This window comes from Vipera ursinii (assembly GCF_947247035.1).
Source record: "Vipera ursinii genome assembly, chromosome: 6".
NCBI classification, from domain to species: Eukaryota; Metazoa; Chordata; class Lepidosauria; order Squamata; family Viperidae; genus Vipera; species Vipera ursinii.
Genome location: NC_139515.1, coordinates 47,105,076 through 47,127,067, shown reverse-complemented (window position 1 = coordinate 47,127,067; position 21,992 = coordinate 47,105,076).

The window sequence follows — 21,992 nt, the reverse complement described above, 5'->3', positions numbered from 1 at the left end:
CACTGTTTCTTCGACATTATTTCTACTGACAAAAATGGAAATAATGTCGAAGAAACAGTGGTGGATAACACTTATCACATTGAGTTATCCTGCATGCATTGTCCCACAGTGAATTGGCCATGGTGAGTTGTCCCACAGCAAGATGGCCACGGCGAATTGTCCATTCCGATTTGGACAGTATATACACACTGAAGTTAATACAGAGTTCTTCAAATTCCTCATATATGTAGCAAAGTAAATGTGAACCTCTGTGACTTCTAGGATAAGGAACCAGTAGCCAAATGTTGTCAAATTGTCAGCATACTAAGTTAGTATGGCCAGTGTTGAAGAAAGCTGGTAGCTGCCATTCAGCAACATTTGAAGGATTATAAAATCAATGGCTTGACAGAAGACATATAAGCATAGCAAATGTATTGAAAGCAGAGACAGCACATTAGTTTTATTAGTACTCCTTTTTTCAGATAATCGAAAAAGCATGTTAAACTGATTTGTGAGAGGGCAGCTATGAAGCAGGATGTTCCTGAACCAAATTTTGCCTGAATCTATGACTACAGCCATTACAACTATGTTCACAAATGTGTTTAGTTAATCATTATTGTGTACATCAGTTGGCTGCAGTTTCATAACAAGTTAAGCCATAAACCAGGATTTATAAACTACAACATATAGCCTATAAATTATGGCTTACAAACCATAGCAGCTGAGTTCATATAAGTCATCCTAAATAACACCCAGTGTGGTTGTAGGAATCAGCTTCGTATCTTAGCCTGAAATGCAAGTGTAACAGCACTGCCTTATTTTTTAAGATTATCCTTTCGGAATACATTATTCTTGCCTGTGAAATGATCTGAATATTCCAAAATTGTATTTATGCTAAATATTTTTAGAATCATGACTGTGTTAACTAACCTATCCTAATATAAATGCTAAGGAAAATCTAAAAGGGCCATAGATAGCAGAGCCCTTATAATGAGCAAGCTCATGTCTACTTGCAAACTGTTACAGCAAAAGTAGGAATCAAAGACTCATCCAATGAAATCCTCACAATTGCTTCTCCTTGGTGCACTTTGTCACAAAGCAGCTATGCAGAACTTTTTTAAAATATATATATCTTTTTTTATATTTTTAAAAACCTATACATAAAATAGACAAGAATAATCTTTGCTGAAAGTTTAAATCTAAAGTAAGGATTATGGGGTTGGGAGTCTATAATTATAATAAATTTGAAGAACAAATAAGTAAACAAACAAGGAAATAAATAAAACAAGTAGCAACTGACTAAGAACCCACAGTTTAAGAAACATATACATTTAAATTCTTCATTTTTGCTGAAACGGCCAAGAATATTACTAAAATTACTGACTTACTTCTCATTATCTATCTCATTATCTATGTATCATAAAGTTTCTCCCACATGGTGGCATAATATGCTGTAGGCCTACTTCTGGGCTGGGCAGATAAAACAAGGATCAAAGTGGAGAGTGAGTTTTAAGAGTGCTCCCACTTTGCATGGACAAAAAACTGATTTTTTTTATAAGGGGAAGCATCTTTAATGTTATGGTAAGTTTATATGAGGCCTCCCAGTCCAGTTTTGTGATTCTTACTTCAACATATCAGGAAATCACATACATTATCATATTCCCAGCAATAACGGCCTGTAAGAATATCAAGGTCCAGGAAATAGGGCCATAAAATTCCCACCCCCTTATTTACTTCATATGTATTTACAGTATAAGAAAACCTATTTCTAAAATTAGGATAGTGACCATATAATGATTTCGGAGAGGAAGTTTCATTCAAGGCAGAGTATCATAAAGAACACTAATGCCAATCAAGCCATAAAATCTTGATGGAGAGTATATTATGAAATACATTTCTATCAATAAGGCCCAGTGAAGTGTAGCCATAAATAAAAAAAATTCTCCTTGAGTGGTCTAGGATTCCCACTTTTACCTCTTTAATTAGTAGGAAGGTTATTTCAGATCCACACTTATAGTTGGAAATTCCTAAATACTTCCCTAAAGGCTACAGTGTGCATGACTGATTGATTGCCATAGTGAGGAATGTATTTCCAAAGGTTAAATGGGAGGAGAGTGAGTCTCAATAAGGCATCTATTTAGCAGGATGGTGTGGAAATAATGAAGGTGACCCAAGCCTATTATATATAGAACTATACAGATTTCAGTTTGTAATTTGATACAATTGAAAAAATCTCAAGTGGAAAACTACCATTCAAATTCCAGCAAGATCATCTTTGTATCTTCCATAGAAGTGACTATTTTTATTTCATTGTTGAAATTATTGATTGAAATTATTGATTGACTCAGTGGGTTAGGACGCTGAGCTTGTCGATCAGAAGGTCGGCAGTTTGGCGGGTCAAATCCCGAGTGCTGCATAGCAGAGTGAGCGCCTGTTACTCGTCCCAGCTTCTGCCAACCTAGCAGTTCGAAAGCACGTAAAAATGCAAGTAGAAAAATAGGGACCACTACGGTGGGAAGGTAACAGCGTTCCGTGCGCCTTTGGCATCTAGTCATGCTGGCCACATGACCACGGAGACGTCCTCGGACAAGCGCTGGCTCTTCGGCTTTGAAACGGAGATGAGCACTGGCCCCTAGAGTCAGAAACGACTAGCACGCATGTGCGGGGGAACCTTTACCTTTACCTTTAATCTTTAAAGCAAGGTTAATTTAAATTGTTACCTGCTCTGTAAGTCTCATATATTTGCAATCAAACAATTCAAAAGCAGTAATTGAAATATAAAATAGACTACTTTGTATTATAAAAAATATTTAGGAAAATAAGAAGTTAATGACTCTTCAGTCAAATTTCTGTCTTTAAGTAATTGTGAGATGGGTAGGGGTCTAGTGCTTAGAATAAAAAAGCTGATTGGAGACGATAATATGTATTTTGCTTATTATTGACTTATATTTTATTCACAGTTATATTAAGGACATCTATTATACTACTGAATGTGTATTTGGCAGTTCTGTGGATTTTCTGAACAGGACTAATTGATTTCTCATTTTTCCCTTTATTTGGTTCAATACAAGATGGGTAATGAAATTGGATAGCATAAGCATGCAATTCAGCCAAGAGTGATGCTGTGCATCTTTTATTTCTTTTGATAATATATGTGTGGACTCATGGTTTACAATATTAAAACAGGGTAACCCTCAAAGAGCCACAACATTTGTACTTTGGCCCAAGAGTTGATTGTCTCAATGTATATAGTACCAGATTAAGGAATTTGGTTGCCCAGTGCAACTCCAGGTGTACAACCCCACCATCATCACTGCTACCCAGAGCCTTGATTAACACTGCAGATGGATTCCTGTCAAGTGAAGTGGAGGAAGAGATTGTGTGACTTGGAGGAAGCAGTCCTTTGTATTGTCAACATGATATAGGAAAAAGGAGTATTGTCAGATATTAAATGCTGATTGGGAGAAAAACGTTAATCCATTGCTAACCTCTTCCCTTGAAAAATTCCTTCCTATAATACAAAAGGCCACAGTGGACAACTTGAAAGCCACACTCAAAATCCATTTTGTAGTTTCTAAAGTTTCACCCGGACACTCCAACAGCCACAAGGCCAATTTATTTTGTTTTGTTTTAGCTTGAAATAAGTTGCTGTGCTTCTGTAATACTTAAAGATCCTATTTGGTATAAAACTTCATCCTTAAAATAAAATGGACAAAACAAAACAAACATTTGGTTCCTTCTCCAGTCCTCTCATTTTGATAAAGTCATCCATCCAAAACTTTGGAAAGTTATCACAGGGCCACCAAAGATAGAACAATTTCACTTTTTGACTATAATCACTTGAGCACTCATTAAGGATAATGTGAATTTTAGGGGAAAAATATTTAAAAATATTAAAATATAATTCCTGCATTGAAATTGAAGGCAAGACAAAAAACAATGGATGGAAATTAATTAAGGGGAGAAGCAACCTGGAATTAAGGAGAAACTTTCTAACAGTAAGAACAATTAACCAGGAGAATAGTTTGCCTTAAGCATTTGTGAATGCTCCATCACTGGAGGTTTTTAAGAAGAGACTGGACAGCCACTTGCCTGAAATGGTATAAGGTCTCCTGCTTGAGCAGGGGGTTGGACTAGAAGACCTCCAAGGTCGCTTCCAGCTCTATTCTGATGGATTAATTGATTGAAATATATAAGAAGTCCCCAGATCTCTGCAAGGATGGTGATACTGCATCATACCATAAGGTAAAGGTAAAGGTTCCCCCGCACATGCTTTCTAGTCATTTCCAACTCTAGGGGCCGGTGCTCATCTCCGTTTCAAAGCCGAAGAGCCAGCACTTGTCCGAGGACGTCTCCGTGGTCATGTGGCCGGCATGACTAGATGCCAAAGGTGCACGGAACGCTGTTACCTTCCCACCATAGTGGTCCCTATTTTTCTACTTGCATTTTTACATGCTTTCGAACTGCTAGGTTGGCAGAAGCTGGGACGAGTAACAGGCGCTCACTCTGTTATGCGGCACTCAGGATTCGACCCGCCAAACTGCCAACCATCTGATCGACAAGCTCAGCGTCCTAACCCACTGACATTTAAATATTTGAAAAGCAACATGGCGGCTGAGTTGGTCAATAATTCAATAACATACAAATATTTTTAGTACAGATCTCAAACTATTACATTAAATGTTTCCTCTCTTTTCCCCTTAGTATTTACTGTCTCATATTTAAATTAATACAATTATTATATCGATTAAATAACAAATAACTTTCTTTTATTCATCAATAATTTTTAATTTATACATATCCTAGTTGTTTTAACATTCTATATTTTTGGGCAGTCAATGTCCTGGTTAATTTTTCCCAATTTTTAGTTTCCCATTAATATTTATATTTAACGTTTGATATTTTTAATTTCCAAGTTTTAAATAACTCCAATTCCCTTTATCACAATTCATCACAAGCTCTAATGTTCAGGATACACATCTTATCTATTTGAATTCTTCTTACCTTTTTACATCAACTAATTAGTAATACAATATAATATACTTATTTTCTGGTAATTTCCAGATATCTTAAATTTAGTAACCAAAATTCCTCCTATTTCAACATTTAATACTTCCTGTCTTTTTCTCTTAACATCTACTATATCATATTTAAACCAATAATTTTTATTGTTACTGCTAGATAAAAACATATTTATTACATTCATCGATAGATTTTTGGCTTATATATACCATAATTACTTGTACATTTAATCTTTATAATTAAATCAATGTTCAAATTTAACTATTAATATATATACTAAGTGATAAATGACCAAAGTTTTCTTTATCTCATCTCATAACAATATCTAGTATTCAAAGTACATATCTTATCTATTTGAGTATATTGTATTTTAATTCTCACAAGTAAGTCAAAACCCCACTTTTCTTCAGTCTTATTCTGGCTTTCCTTCTTTGACAAATTGTCTTCCATGTCCGTGCTTTTGAGTCATCAAACAAATCTCCCTGTGTTGTTATGTAGATTGTTTGACATAGAAAAGACCATCCGGTCACCATTTTTTTTGAGAGGGCTAACAAATCATCCCTCTATTTTTCTATCTTGATGTAGTTGTCCTGCACTGTTTATCTTCTCTTCAATCTGTTCTTCTTCTTGATCCTCAAGTTCCTTCTGATTTATGTAGAAAATCATTTCCTTTTTCCATACTGTCACTCCCTTTTCTGGATTTTCCATTGACCGTATTTGTTGATCAGTTAAATCTATCATAATCTTTAATTGTTCCACTTTTTCTGTTATATTCTGTGTAGTTGATTTTTTAGTTGTAATCAAAGTTTGAATTCGTATATCTGGGCTGACATCTTGTTCTGTTCTGTAACCTCTTATTTCATTAGTAGCTGTAAGAATAGTTTGATGAATTACTTTAACATAGAGAGAATCTGTTCCTGATCTTCATCCATATTCTCTTAGTTGTGTATTAGGTTAAAAGCTTTACAATCAGAGAATTAAAAAAAAGATTTTGTCACTGAACAAGGAACACAGCTGGGCTTCTACAGCTGATGTCTCAAGGTTACATAAGTCTTATCTATTGTCTGGGCTACTGGCCAAGTCTCTTTTTTTTTATTGAAAAGTTTTAACATACAATTTTTCTTTAAAAATCCCCCCTCCCCCTCCCTCCTCCCTCCCCCCCTACCTCTCCCCCCTCCCCCCCTCCCCCCCCGACTTCCCAGAGCTAAATACAAGGTATATATAAAAAAACAATCATAAACAATCATATACTAACAACTATAAACTCTAAAATCCATCACTCTCTAGCTTATATAGGATAAAACAAGCCTTAGTAATATTAAATATATATAAAGAAACTAAAATAAAAAAAGAAAAAAAAGAAAGAAGACTTATTCAAATGCTACATAAAACTTCTTAACCCTATACTTGTTCTGGATAAACTCAATCCATTTTCTCCATTCCATAATATAGCATTCTTGCGAGTGATCTTTCAAATAGGCCGAAATCTTCGCCATCTCTGCCAGGTCGGAAACCTTTAAAGTCCACTCTTCTATGGTCGGCAGTTCCTCTTTCTTCCAATACTGACCTATCAAAAGTCTTGCTGCCGTAATTAAATTCAACATCAACTTGGTGTCCACAACTGTAGCATCTGTAATTATTCCCAACAAAAAAAGTTGCGGACAAAACTTTATCCTCTGTTTAAAAATCTTCTGCATGTTCCACCAGACTTTTATCCAAAAAGCCTTAACCTTTTTACATGTCCACCATATATGAAAATATGTTGCATCTTCATCACCGCACCTCCAACATTTAGGCTGATAATTCGGATACATACTTGCAAGCTTTTTAGGATCTAAATGCCATCTATAAAACATTTTGTAAAAATTCTCTCTTAGATTTTGAGCTTGTGTAAATTTTACGTTCCTCACCCAAATCTTTTCCCACGTGTCCATTGTGATAACTTCCTGAATGTTTTGGGCCCATTTTATCATACAATCCTTAACAAGTTCTGTTTCTGAATCAATCTCTATCAACGCAAGATATATCCGTTTAATATGTGCTGGTCCCTGATTTCTAATTTGCTTTATCAAATTTTCATCAGTCATTGTAAAACCATTTTTCTGGTCTTCTTTCCACCTGGCCCGTAACTGAGTATATTGAAACCAGTTCTGAACAACCTTCTCTTCTCGCAAGAGGCTATATGATTTCAAACACCAGACATTTCTTTCCAAGCTTAGGATCTCCTTGTACGTAGTCACATCATGTTTGAAACCAGCATGTATATTTTCTATTGCGTGTTTTGGAATTGCCCACAGTGGTATCTTGCAATCTAACTTATGTCTATACTTCTTCCAAACTCTCAACAATGCCTGTCTTAAAATATGCACTCTAAACACATTGTCTACCTTCTTGTCATACAACAAATATGCATGCCAGCCAAACAACAAATCATGGCCCTCAAGATTTAATAATCTCTCTTGTGTCAAATTAATCCAATCACTTATTCCTACTAATGCAGCAGCTTCATAATATAGTTTAAAATTGGGCATTTTAAGACCACCTCTCTCACGAGTATCCTGCATAATCTTAAGTTTAACTCGTGGCTTTTTCCCTGCCCACACAAGTTTATTGATACCTCGCTGCCATTCCTCCAAATTAGAATCTTTCTTAAGAATCGGTATCATTTGAAATAAAAATAAAAATTTAGGCAGGACATTCATTTTCACTGCTGCAATCCATCCCAACAAAGACAATTGCAATTTTTCCCAACTCTCCAATTCTTTTTGAATTTTTCCCCATAGTTTTTCATAATTATTTTTATATAACTTTGTATTAGAGGGCGACAAAAACACCCCCAAATATTTAACCCTTTTAACAATCTCAAATCCAGTTAGTCCTTCTAAGAGAGCCTTTTGCGAAACTATCATATTTTTGGCCAAAATTTTGGTTTTCTGTGTATTAACTTTAAATCCAGAAACCTTCCCAAGTCTCTTTTAAGAAATTACAAATTGTAGTATCAGGTTTAGCCACAAGATGTTGCCCCTACCATTTAAAGTTTTCTTTTAAATCCAAAGTTTTTATAATCAGTTTTGCTTCTTTTTTATAAGGAAAAACCCTGATCTTCAGTAAGCATAGAAAATCTTTTAGTCCACAAACTTTAAAAAATAGAAGTCCAATTAGGATCAAGTTGTTCTTTCAACGTTCTTAAACTCCCCTGGATAGTCAGTCGCCGCTAGAGGGAGGGATAAAACCTCCCTTCCCTCTCCACAGAGGGGAAAGTACTTTAAGCAGATTATGCAGGTAAAAAAATAGTTAGGATTTAAGAGAGGTAGATCTCACCCAGTCTCATCCGCACTGCTTTAAAATTGCCTAGTGGAAGGTGTGACTTTGGCTGTCTGCAGCCTAGTGACGAGCCATATTGCTATGGCCGGTCTTTCGTTGCTGGTTTGGAGGGCTGCCCTGGATCAAGCGGAAGGGCTACCGCCCTCCCATGATGCAATGGGGATCCCCTCCTTGCTGGTCACCCCTGCAGGGCAACTTTCGACCCTTTCCAGGGTCCCCCAGCGAAGCAAAACTGGATGCGGAAGACAGAGCTCTCCTTCCAGACGTCCATGGCAGCCACGTTGGCAAACCAGAAGTCTATACACTCTCCTTTTATTACTGCTTTCATCGGCTCCTCTTTTTGTTAAAAATGTTTGCATTACATTATTTGTTTTTAAAAAGTTATTTGAAGATTGGAATACTTATTTCATAGGTAGGTTGAAATTAACATGAGTAAAAATGAATACAGGACTTGTCCATTTTTAACTCTCCCATTATTAGTGTATGATCTATAATACACACCGTGCAGTGGCATCTGTGGGAGGGAAAACTAGAGAAACTACTGATGAGGGCACTATCACAGCAAGCTGTACCCCTTTTGTATAAGCATCACTAAGTTTCAGACATATCCCCAAAGGGTGGAACTTGCTTAGCTGTTTTCACCTTCTGATAAAATCAGCAAGATCCTGCAGATATTGCTGTATAGTTGCAATTGTTGCTGGTTTAATTTACATTGGTTGACACCCAATACAGTTTATTTTCAACATGGATCCATACCTATTGGAATGATATATAAAGCTCTCCTGAGTGTTGATTTATAATCTCCCATATACTGTATTAATTCTTTCACTTGCTTAATTTTCTACAGGTGTTTATATAGTAAACAGTTTCACTTAACTTTTAAAATATTCATTTTTACCTTACTAATTCCTGTGTTTATATTGAAGTCCCCTCCCAATTTCAGATTTTTCTGTACCGGTTTGATACATGCCTCAGAATGTGTCCCTGCAGATCCCTGTTTGAATTTAAGATTCTGATTTTGTTTCATGAGCCATTCATTCAAGGCATATGTTGAAAAGAGTCTACAAAATTCATTACCTCCTTTTTCAAAAGAAGAAAGTGCTTTCTTCTCAAGAAGCAAGTTGGGGGGAGGGTTTCCCAGAAAACTGCAACTTATATTAGTGACCTCTGTCAGCTTATATTCTAAAGATTTCACACAATTATTGGAGGTCACAGAGCTTCATAATTATTTTCACTTTTCACCTGCTTTAGCAAAGCAGCTGTAAAAGATTAATTTTAAGCTCTAAACTAATTCCCCAAGGTACTTAGAATATTGGATTGCACATTCTACAGCTCATCCACTCAGACTAGAAAAAACACGACTGCAGCATAATTATGCAGTTTATATCTGCCATTCCAGTGGTAGCCTTAGCACCCTAGAGGCTAAATCCTAGATCAGAATTCTGGACATGAACCCTTAATTTTTTCAACCTAACTACAAATAACCTTCAGTGTGAAATGGTTTTACAATAATGGCTTTACAGAAAAAAATGCTTCACAGCTGGTCAAAGCAGATGCTTATGGTTTTGTTAAAGATGAGGAGAGGACAACCAATTAAACATGATATACCTAAGTGTTCTGACATCGATTACATTATAACATGGCTAGATCTGTGTCTTGGGTGACTAATGAAAAGATACCACTCTCAACTTACAAACACAGAAAATATGTGCAGTCGCAACACTGGTAATATTGTAATGAGACTTACTAAACGTTTTTTCCCCTTAATATTACAGTGATATAAAGAATTTAAATCAAACTCACAGGCTCCTGATGCTTTGCAGTAATTCGCTTTTTCATAGTCATTATATACCTATACTATTACATTAAAATCTTAGAGCAATATACGTATTATAAAACACGTAAAGTTCTATTTAAACAGCTTTGAGTGAAAAGCTCAAAAAGACTTGGTCATATCAAGATATGATCTACTCACACAATAAGGCCCTATGAAGTAAGCATATGATCGGGACATATTAAAACCCAATCTCTCTAAGACCTAAGGTGTGATTGAGCAAACTCAACCATTGTGGCTTGTAAGCAAATTTATGGTTTACCAGTATGTGTGTACCCAGTCATTGTGAAATAATCAACAAACCGCAATTTAATGCAAAGTGTGAACACAGGTCTAAATTCAGAAGCAGCAGGTTTTGCAGGAGCACAGTAAAAGAAACACCATCACTATGCAATCCTCAATCTGTTCTACATGAAAAGAATTCTAATTGTGGGGTGGAGCTTGTGATACTAGGTTACTACAGTTTTCTATTTTTGACACACACAAAAAGAAGCTGCAAATGCTGCTGGTCAGAACAGCTATGCCAACACATGAACTGTAAGCTGTGATAATTAATATCAAAAATATTCCAAATTCTCTGGAACATAACTGAACCTGTTTTTTTGTCATTGTTACTCTAAATATTTCACTAATGCTATGACTCCAAATAGCATTAATACAAAACAAACTTTCCATATGCTTTTGCCATCTTCCATGAAGTTTAAAAGCAATTGGCTATGAAAACAGTTGTGGGTTTTTGGAGTATGCATATTAGTTTGGAAAGATTATGAAAAAAGAATAATAATTGTACATCCAGTGTCAAGAAGGTCAAGGAATCTGGATGTCCTCTGTATCTGCAACTTTGTATCCTTAAAACAAAAACATTTGTTCTTGTTAGACAAACCCATAATTCAAATGTGCTGTATTTGCAGGATCAATCAACTGGAATAGAGAGGATCAGGGTGCCATAATACACAGTTCAGCAGAAATTTATTGAACAGAAGAGATGGGGATAATATGTATTTTGCATTTGAAGATTGTTAACACAAAAATATAGATGACCAAAGTTTCCCATTAAGTGTAACGTTTTGTGTCTCAATAATCTCTCTATTCCAGCAGCTCACAACTGTTCTTGATAGCTATAGTTTGGGGAAATGAATGGCCTCTTCTGTAACTTATAGAAAAATGTATATACAACAGCATTGTCCACTTATCTTCACTGAGTATGTCTTGGGTTGCCGGTTAGTTCCAACCATTGCTTTCTTTCTGCTCAGCAACTCTCCCTACTTATTGCTTTCTCAGTCTTCATTCTAGTTATCTGCCTTCTACCTATTTAAACCTTGCATTCTGCACAAGAGAGAATCCTCGGTTTATAATCCCTCTACAAACACACACACACAATCCATCAACATCTTCCTGTGAAACCTAGAATTCATTTTTTTTTCACAAGCTCTGAAAAATAACGTTGATGCTGTTATATCTCATCTTCTTGCATTAAAAGCTATGATAGACATACAAGATGCCCTGTAGAGTAGAAGTGGAAGACTTTGTCCCTCTAATCAGTATTTTTCAACCTTGGCAACTTTAAGACATATGGACTTCAGCTCCCAGAACTGCCCAGGCATCATGCAGATGTGAATGGAAATCTACACATTTTAAAGTTGCTAAGGTTGCAAAAATGAACTCGTTCTTGCAAAACTAGGAACAGTCTAAGAAAAAGTTTGGGATGAGATTTCATAGACAGAATTCTTACTTTATAGCCATATGAAAAATCTTTCATAGTTTTGGGCAGGGCTTTTTTTCTCATAGAACGCTCAGCACAGTGTTCTGGCACCTTTTTTTGGTGGATTTTTTCAACTTTTGCACAAGCTGTGCTACTCCCTCTATTGGCTTTCAAAAGCCAATAGGAATTGCTGCTGAGCACGCCAAAAAACCCGGCCGGCAAATGTTGCACATGCAAGTTGTCTGCAGTGAAGGCGAGTTGGCAGGAACTTTGCACTGCTCCCTGCTGCCCAACTACACCTTCTCCTATTTGTAAGAAAGAAAGGTACTAGGAGGCAGGGGCAGTGCCGCTGCTGTGGGTGGGGGGCATTGGTGGTGGGCTGTCCTCTGGGGCTGGAGTCAGAGTGGCTGATGCTGTGGGAGTCACGGGGCCCACTCTACATGGGGCTGCACGGGGAGGGCGGCATTGCTGGTGGGGCAGCTGTGAGCAGGGGCATGGGGGTGGCGATGGCAGGCTGCCCACTGAGACCAGAGTCAGCGCTGGAGCGGCTGGTGCTGTGGGAGCCGCACAGCCCACTCTACACAGCGGGGCAGGTGGCACTGGTGGGGTGGCTGTGGGCACTGGGTGCAGAGGTGGCGCACATGGGATACGGCGGGCAGCTGACCTTCCATGGGCCAGGCCAGCTGGTGGCCTACCCGGTGCTGGACCTGCACCATCACCATCTTGCCCTGCGCACATGCGCCCTGGAGAGCCTGCCCCACGACACCTCCGTTGCCCGCCCTGTGCAGCCCCGCCATGTAGACAGAGCCCTGCAGTCCCACAGCACCAGCTGCTCTGGCTCTGGCTCCAGGGGGTAGCCCACTGCCAACACCCCACATGCCCCTGACTGCAGCAGTGCCGCTGCCTCCACCTCCTGCACCCACAGCGACTCTGCCAGTGACGCCCGGCCCAGCCGCATCAGCCAGTTTGTCCGACATCAAAAAGCAAGACAAAAAAGCCCCCAAAGTCGACCAGGGAGAGGCGAAACGATCTTGAAGCAGCCGGGAAAAGCCAAACACACTGCTTTCTCTGAGAGTGGCTGCTTGTCAGGCCTCCCCCAGTACGGAGTTCTTGCCTAACTCTGGCTGCAAACAAGAAAAGTCCTTGTCAGGTCGGTCCCTTGTATTTATCCTGGACCCCCAAGGAGGTGGCTGAATGGATCGGCGACTTGGGCTTTCCTCAGTACAAGTTAAGATCGGGTTTCCTTGCAAGCAGTAGGGGAGGATATTCTATATAAGTTCACAAATCATATTATAAGACCATAGTTTCCTTAGTATGTCCCCAAACTGACTTATTTAGGACATAAATGTTGCTTTGCAATGACTGGATTCAAACATCACTTTAAGCAGCAAATAATTGATCCACTTTGGCAAATGTTTGGCAAATCCATACATACATAATTTATGGTATATATAAAGTATGAATAAATATAGTATACCTACTGTAGACTGTGGCTCCTTATGTATGAATCCTGCCAATGGTGATTTATTACAGTTAAACAATATGGTTCAGCATAATGTGTGAATCCATAAAAAACCAGCATTATTTCAGACAAGGATTTGTCTATTTTCAAAAATAATCCACAGTACTCAGTTCCAGAATACAGTAATAATACAATAAAACTACCACAATACAAGCTTCCCCCTTTTGTACTAGTGTTGTGATGTAAGGGGTGGAATTTGTGTCATATTTTAATACATCCCGCTCCCCAGTGATTATGCAGCTAAGACTGAGTGACACAAATCCAGATAATCAGCAAATACATAATTTTTAATTATATAAATAAATATATAAATATAATTATGTAAATAAAAAATTAACAAGATGAGAGTTCCGGCACCTTTTTTTTTAAAAAAAAAGCACTGGTTTTGGGGCATCATAGAAAAGACAATTCTCCCTGAAAACCCAACCAAAAATCCATAAAGAACAGAAAAGCATGTGCAAAGATATTTGGTGCAGGCATTCCTTCACATAATAAAGTGAATAAAGAACATGTGATCTACCATCCAAAGTATCCAAAAACTCTCAAAAAGAGTTCTGTTGTATGACATCTTTTTCGATAGATGCAAATCAACATTAGGTCCAGTAGGTTGTCAACTACTGAAGCAAATCTACTGCATATAGTCATTGCTTAAAGATGGTGTGGTCTCTAATTTCCCTGGATTGTTTTTCCCACTATAGATTGTACATGTCTTCTTTATAGATAAACTAGTACATTTCTTGTCTCTCCCTCACTATGCACAGGTGAGATGACCTGAGAGGGAGAAGACTGCATTGTAAGACTCAGCACTTCCTATGCTTCTGGATCCTGGGACAGGTGAATACTACAAGATGCTGGAGATGACTCACACAACAGAGGTAAGCATGACTATTAACAGCATGCTTACAGTAGTAATCTCTAGCTTCCTATTTATTTCAATTAATATATTTCTGTATTATTGATCTGAGTTAAGGAAGGCTAGGGCTACCATATCTGGGCTGTAAAAATTAGGGTGGCCACAAGATGGCAGGAAAGAATGAAATGTTGTGTCTCGACTCTCTTCTTTGCAATGTAATAGTTTTCTGGAATACTGTATCTCAATAAGTTGGGTCTGACTTCCCAATGTTTTCCATAACCAAAACCATAAAAGTCATTTTAAGTTTTGCTTTGATAAAACACAGAATACCTAAAACAGTTCATGTTTTATTTTACTAAACCTCACTCAGTTTCAACTGATTAAGCAGAACTTTCCAAATGTAACATTTTTACCAATTTCTTCAAATTTGAAACAAAACATATTTTTGTGTCAACCCCTCATCCATCTAACTTTAATATCCACTGATATAGAAAAAAACATGGTTGAAAACTCTTAGAACCAAATCTAAAGGCAAAATTCTTGCTTTTTCCCAGATTGTCTTTGATCAATGATATATGAGATTTTCATTAATTCAGAAATTAAGTCTACAACCATACTGAACATTTAAGTACTCAGGTGACTAGCCATGTTTCCTGCAAATACTGCAAAATGGCAGGTTTGGCCAGTTTCTTACTTATTAACTTTTATACAGGAATCATGAGTTACAACGAATACACTTTAGAAAATGTTAGAGAGGAAAGGCAGATTGAATAATAACTATGGAATTAATTTATGATAGATTATTCTATTCTCTTTAAATCCTTTATGTCCTTCATTCCATCTGCCCATTGCAGTCTGTATATATTTACAAAATGTATTGGCCGCCCATCTTGCCACAGGTTAATTCTGGGCGGCTTACAATTATATATATAAATCCAATTACAGATGGGGAGGGTAGAGGCAAGATGGAGGGAGATGGGATCTGTTGTTACTCAAGCACCTCCACTCTGATGAGATGGTCCCTCAAGTAGCCTGGACCCATGCCTTGAAGGGCTTTCAGGGGATTACCGACACCTTGAACTGCATCTGAAAGCACACTGGCAGCCAATGCAGCTTGTGGAGCAGTGATGTTACATGAGCCATTTTTCAGGCCCTGAGAACTGCCCATGCTGCCACACTCTGCACCAGTTGTAGCTTCTGAATGGTCTTCAAGGGTATCCCCACGTAAAGCGCATTGCAATATTTTATTTATTTATTTATTTATTTATTTATTTATTTATTTATTTATTTATTTATTTATTTATTTATGGGATTTATATCCCGCCCTATCTCCCGAAGGACTCAGGGCAGCTAACAACAATAACATATAAGTACAGAAATTAAGATAAAATTAAAATTAAAGTCATCTGTGCAATAAATTAAAATTAAAAATAAATTAAAAATTGTAAACATAATTAAAATGCCTGTCAGTCCAGGTCAGCCAGGTGGAAAAGGAGTGTTTTGAGGCCGCGGTGAAAGGACTGGAGATCTTGGGCCATCCGAAGCTCAGGGGGGAGCTGATTCCATAGGACTGGCGCTCCCACAGAGAAGGCCCTTCCCCTGGGGTTCACCAGCCGACATTGTCTAGCCGACGGTACCCTGAGGAGGCCTTCTCTGTGTGAGCATACTGGGCGATGGGAATTCGTTCCCGGTAGCAGATGGTCCTGCAAGTATCCCGGGCCTAAGCCATGTAGGGCTTTAAAGGTAAGTACCAGCACCTTAAATCTCACCCGGAGGGCAACCGGTAACCAATGCAGCTCATGGAGCAGAGGTGTTATATGGGAGTATCGGGGAGCTCCCATCACTACCCGTGCAGCTACATAATAGTCCAACCATGAGATGACTAGGGCCTGAATGATGAGTGGAGAGATTCCTGATCTAGGAAGGGCCACAGCTGGCACACAATCCAAAGTTGTGGAAAGGCTCTCTTAGCTGCGACTGCTACCCCCACATTATGGACCGAATCAGTTTGGGGTAGTACCACCCCATCCAGAGTCAAAGCTGACAAAGTCCTGGATCTCGGGTGGGGGGCATGTACCCAAAGCCTTTTGATCTTGCCTTGGCTCAGTTGAAGCTTGTTGTCCCCCATCCAGGAGGACTACAATATAGTGCTACAAAATATTTTATTTGATTTTATAAAGGAGCAAGTGGGGAAAAGACAGGAAATCACCATAAAGTAGAAAACTGTGATTTTGGGACTTTTTTTCCATGAAGGACAAATGGTATAAAATAACCCTAAACTGGCTTCTGTGCTTAATACACTTTATATCTGTTAATTAGTTAGGCTATTTTTTAAAATGTACACATTAGACTGAAAGCTTTTTCATCATGCTTTAGTTAATTTTTTAAAAAAAATTGTTAGACTTGAGGCAGCCACAAGCATCCCCACTTCTGACCATTTTCACCAACCCAAAACTATCTATGTTCTATGCTTTTCATTAGTCATGTTAACAATTTCCTTGTTTCATGTTAGATTTATATTCAGTGTAATCACATGCTGCTCAAAAAAACCTAAAGCGCAATATTTTATTGAGTAGCACAGCTGTGTTAATTACAAAATTGTCTGAGTGTCTTTTTGTTGGGCATCTCTTTTTTCATGCTGCAACTCTGTCGTGATTGATTTTTGGTATACTGGACTCGCAGAGGTCAAGGCAGGGGCAGAAGATCCTTTTCTCCCAAGTTTAGATATGTTTGAAGTGCTCATCTTTGTCTCTATATCTTACATTGTAATCCACAGGGTGGCCAAATGGTCAGCTTTTATAATCCAATAAGCTCCTATTGTTAGGAGGAAAAATCCACAAAAATAGGTAAAAATAAAAAGAAAAGAAAAAGGTAAAAAATAGCAACAGGAGAAAAAGGAGAGGAGGATAATGAAAAAAGGAGAAAAAGAAAAAAAGAGGAAAAAAGAGAAAAAACTCCCAGAATAAAAAGGGTAAAAGGGAAAAGGCAAAAATATCAGGATTATAGTCCACCAAATTCTACTCAACAACAACAATAAATTCTTAATTTCCAGTTCTTCTAAGACAGCTTGTTATAGTTCCAAAACACAATAGTTATAATCCAAGGGAGCAGATGGCTCCAAGTATATTTTTTATTTTTATTTTAATCCCATTTATATCCTGCCCTTCTCCAAAGACTCAGGGCGGCTTACAATCTAAGCACAAATCAAATGTGCTTAGCAGTAGCCTTCATTCTATGTATATGCCTGCTTATTAGGGCTTTCACCTCCCCCCCAAGCGGCATTATTACAAAGTCAGCTTATTGCCCCCAACAATCTGGGTCCTCATTTTACCTACCTCGGAAGGATGGAAGGCTGAGTCAACCTTGAGCCTGGTGGGATGCGAACCTGCAATAAGTACCATTTATTTTTTTTATCATCATCATCATTATTATTATTATTATTATTATTATTATTATTATTATTATTATTTATTCAATTTCTATACCGCCCTTCTCCCGAAGGACTCAGGGCGGTTAACAGGGCATATATAAATAACAATATAAAAATTAAAAAGAAATTAAACAAATGCCCAATTAAAATACAATAACAATAAAAACAGTAAAAAACCCATTAAAAAACCCTAATGTTCCCCATCAGGCCAGACCAGCTAGTTCAAATAAGTGGGTCTTCAGCCCGCGCCGGAAGGAGCGAAGGTCCGATGCCATCCGGAGCTCAACCGGCAGTTGGTTCCATAACGCCGGAGCGCCCACAGATATAGTCTGTCTTGTGAGGCCAGATAAAACAAAAGCAAGTCTTTTCTCAGAAAAGTTTCAAGGTCTTAGATAAGGAATGTCTCGCCATACAGCCAAACATCTAGGCTAAATCAGCACCAGACAAAAGAGAGTTAAAAAGATTCTCAATGTAGCCATCAGGCAGCAAAAAGTACCCATTCCCAACATGTTTGAAAGGGAAAGAAAAGAAAAAGAAAAAAAAATAGCCAAAAGAGAAAATGAGTTTAAGAGGTAAAAAATACAAGCTGGCATGGCTTCCAACAAGAAATCAAAAAACAAAAAGCCTCTATAAAGCTCCCAAAAGCTCTCTTGAGGCTCAAACAGCTGTTCCATGTAAAAAGTACTTAAGTTGCACAAAAGCTTAAACTGCCGCTAGAGTTCAGGAGGGGGAGGGAGAAATTCCACCCCCTACCTAAAGATGAAAGGCTTTGCTCTGAGCTGTAAAAGAGCTAATTGCCAATAAATCCACCTCTACTGAGAGGTTCCACTGTTTGCTGACATTCAGAGCTCCTTCTCCGTCTCTGACAATCAGGTGGTAATGGCGAAACACCTTTCTTCTGCTGATTCCAGGGGCTCCTTTGGCTCCAACAATCCAGCTACCACTGGCCTGTGGTCCCCAAAGCTTCACCCCTTGATGACCACCTCTCTGGGGCAGCTTTCAGTCCACACCGACCCACCGGCAAGCAAAAATCGGACCCAAGGGGAGGAGAGTCTCTCCCCGAGGTCTATTCTCAGCGACGTCACCAGAAACCATGCCCCCCCTCTTTTTTCTGATGTGCTGATGTATAATAGTTTCCCAATTTTTGAATATTCCAATAATTTATGGTGCTGTTCTTTTATGTGTGTCTCTTGCAGACAAATTATGTCTATGTTCAATTTCTGTAATTTCCTGAAAATTGTATTTCTTTTCGATGGGGAGTTTAGCCCATTTACATTCACTGAAAAAATTTCCTTTTCTTTCTCCATTTCCATTTCCATTATTTATATTTGGATCTAGTCGATCTGGTAATCCTCTGTTCTCTGGCAGTTCCTTCACCTTCACCCTCTTGTTCATCTTTCTCTTTCTGTTCTCCTGTTTGTACGGTTGCTCCTTGAGTCGTCTCTTCCATTTGTTTGTGCTCCTTACTCTCCCCTTGTCATTGTTTCATTCCTTCATCTAAAATTGTTCTGTTCCTTGCTTCAAAGTCCTCTGCTTTCCAGATTGAATCCAGTCGATATATTGTATTATTCCAATTTATTAAAATGCCTTCCGGCATCAGCCATCTGATGCCTTTGGCAATCAGCTTTGTAGTTAAGAAATGGTAGTGTCTTCAAGTGCCTCTTACTCTCTTGGGTATCTGCTTTAAAACCACTATTTCTTTATTTTTATATTGTAATGGCTCATCTCTCACTTTTCTCAGTACTTCATCCCTTGTTGTTTTCTTTATAAACCTTACATGTACTTCTCTTGGTAGTCTGTTTTTTCTTGCATAGCTTGAGTTCATGCGAAATATTTCATCAACCTCCGTTTGAATTTCTTCTCTATCTCCCTTTAAAGCCTCTGTCAGGTGGTCAATGATCACCACTGCTATGTTTTCTTCTCTGTCCTCAGGAATATTTGAAATCTCAAATAGTGTTCCGCTTTTTCCATTTCCAGGATCTTGATTGCTCCCTCTAGGGCTTGATTTGCTTGTTCTAATTTTTCATTTTCTTGTAATAACATTTCCATCTTTTTATTGATATACTCTGATTTATCTTCCATTTTCTGAATTCTTTGTTCATTTTTAATAATCATTTGGCTTTGAGCTTCAAATTGTGCCTTTATATCCAGGATTTCTTCACTTACTTTCTCAAGTTTACTTTGTGTCTCTTTGTAGATTTTGTGTCTCTTCATGGTTTTTTTTTTGCATCATCTCTTGAATCAATTTTAATGAGGCCTGCGTTTCACTTTGGGCAGTGCTTATTTTCTCATGTTGCAACATTGTTTCAATAGGTTAGGTTGTTGGACTATATTGTCCCACAGAGGGTGCAGAAGAAGTTTTCTTCATAAGTCTAGTAATGTTTGATGTACTCATTTTACAGGTCACAGTCTTAAACCAGAATGCAAAATGTAAAAGGGAGCCAGCTGCTTTAGGCCAAATCCACCTCCCCAGTCAAGCATTCACTTTCTTCCAATAGTATCTGTTTGGGTTTAGCCAAAGTCAACAAATATAACTGTGAAAAGTCTTTTCCCTTGTAATCTCACAACAAGGCACTTTTGTTATTTGCAGGTGTCTCTTCAAGGTCATTATTATGGAAACAGTCTTTTCATTTCTTTCTTTCTTTTCTCACTATTTATTGGTGCTGTCGTTTGTTCTTTCATGACTAGATGTCCTCCTCAGCTTATTTATCAATGTCCAATATTATTTAAAATGCTTTCCCCTTTTGCAATTGCCCACTGCCTTTAAAGTAATCCTTCTGGGGGGTTTTGCTTTTCAGCTCTTTCCCATCAGGGGATCAACATTTTATAATCCACAAGGAGAAGGAAAGAAAACTCTGGCTCACCCAGGCTCAGCACGCTGTTGACAGTCAGCTGTTTTGTGGTGCTTCCCTTCCAGCTGGAGACAACTTGGGCTACCTCGGCTCACCCAGCAGCCTTTCTTCTGCCCTTTCAGAAGGGTTCTTCAGTTTGCTCCAATTGGCCACCACCTGATCTGAGCTCCTGGAGTGTTCCTCCTTCTTTGTTGCCCCTCCAGGGCAACTTTCTGAACCTTTAAGGGTCGCTAGGCAAAGCGAAACAGGACTGGGAAGCCGGAGAACCAGCTTCTTCCATTGGCGACCAAACCGGAAGAAAACTAAAAATGAAAATCTTTGTATTGCTGAGAGATGGAGCCATCTGGCGTGTTGTGTTCCAAATGGTGATCTGCGCGTTTTTGCTGCACTCACATATTAAATGTGAAACAGTTTCAGCTTTGTTGTTGAAAAGTCGGCAATTTGGATTGTCAGTAGATTTTTGTATCTTCACTTTAATGGCATTAGTTTGTAGTGCTTGTTCATGAGCAGCCAGTATTAAGCCTTCCATTTCTTTCTTGATTGTTCCCATCTTAAGCCATGCCCATGTCAAGTTGTTATCACATTTTCCTTCAAAGTTTTTCAAATGTTGTCCATGCAAAGCTTTGGTTTTCCATCTATTTAATCTATCATCCAGCCGTTTTTCCTTATATTCTGCCTTTGTTTCTGTTACTCTGATAATGCTCTCTGTTTTCACGGCCTGCAGCAATTTTTCTGTACTTTGATTCACATAGTCATTCAAACTTCATTTTTCTTCTTCTACAGTTTGGTGTATTTGCAGTACTCCTCTGCCCCCTATTCTTCTTGCAGGTACAATCTGTCGATGTCACTTTGTGGATGTAGAGCATGGTGCATGTTCAAAACTTTACGTGTTTTCCAGTCTAGGTTTTCCAATTCAGCCAATGTCCAGTTGATAATTCCAGCTGGGTAGCGTATCACTGGGACTGCCCATGTATTAATGGCTTTAATTATATTTCCACCATTCAGCTTTGATTTTAGTATTTTGCGGACTCTTCTGATGTATTCCTTTTGTGTTGACTCTTTGACTTTTCCATTCAAGATGTTATCTGCTTCCAATATGCCTAGGTGTTTGTAACTGTCATCCTTTGCTAGTGTTTTCATAATACTTCCGCTTCCAAGTTCTATTCCTTCTATTTTTCCCACTTTTCCTCATTGCATGGATAATATAGCACATTTTCCACGTCCAAAGTCCATTCTGATGTCGCTGCTAAACAGTTGAACTGCGCTGAGTATTGATTCAAGTTCAGTGTGGCTTTTCGCATACAGTTTTAAGTCATCCATGTATAGTATATGGTTTATCTTGTCATACTGGCTTGAGAGGTGGTATCCCAGTTTGGTGTTTCATAATATTATTGTCAATGGAATTAATGTGATGTTGAACAGTAGTAGTGAAAGTGAGTCCCCTTGGAAGATTCCTCATCTAATGTTGATTTCA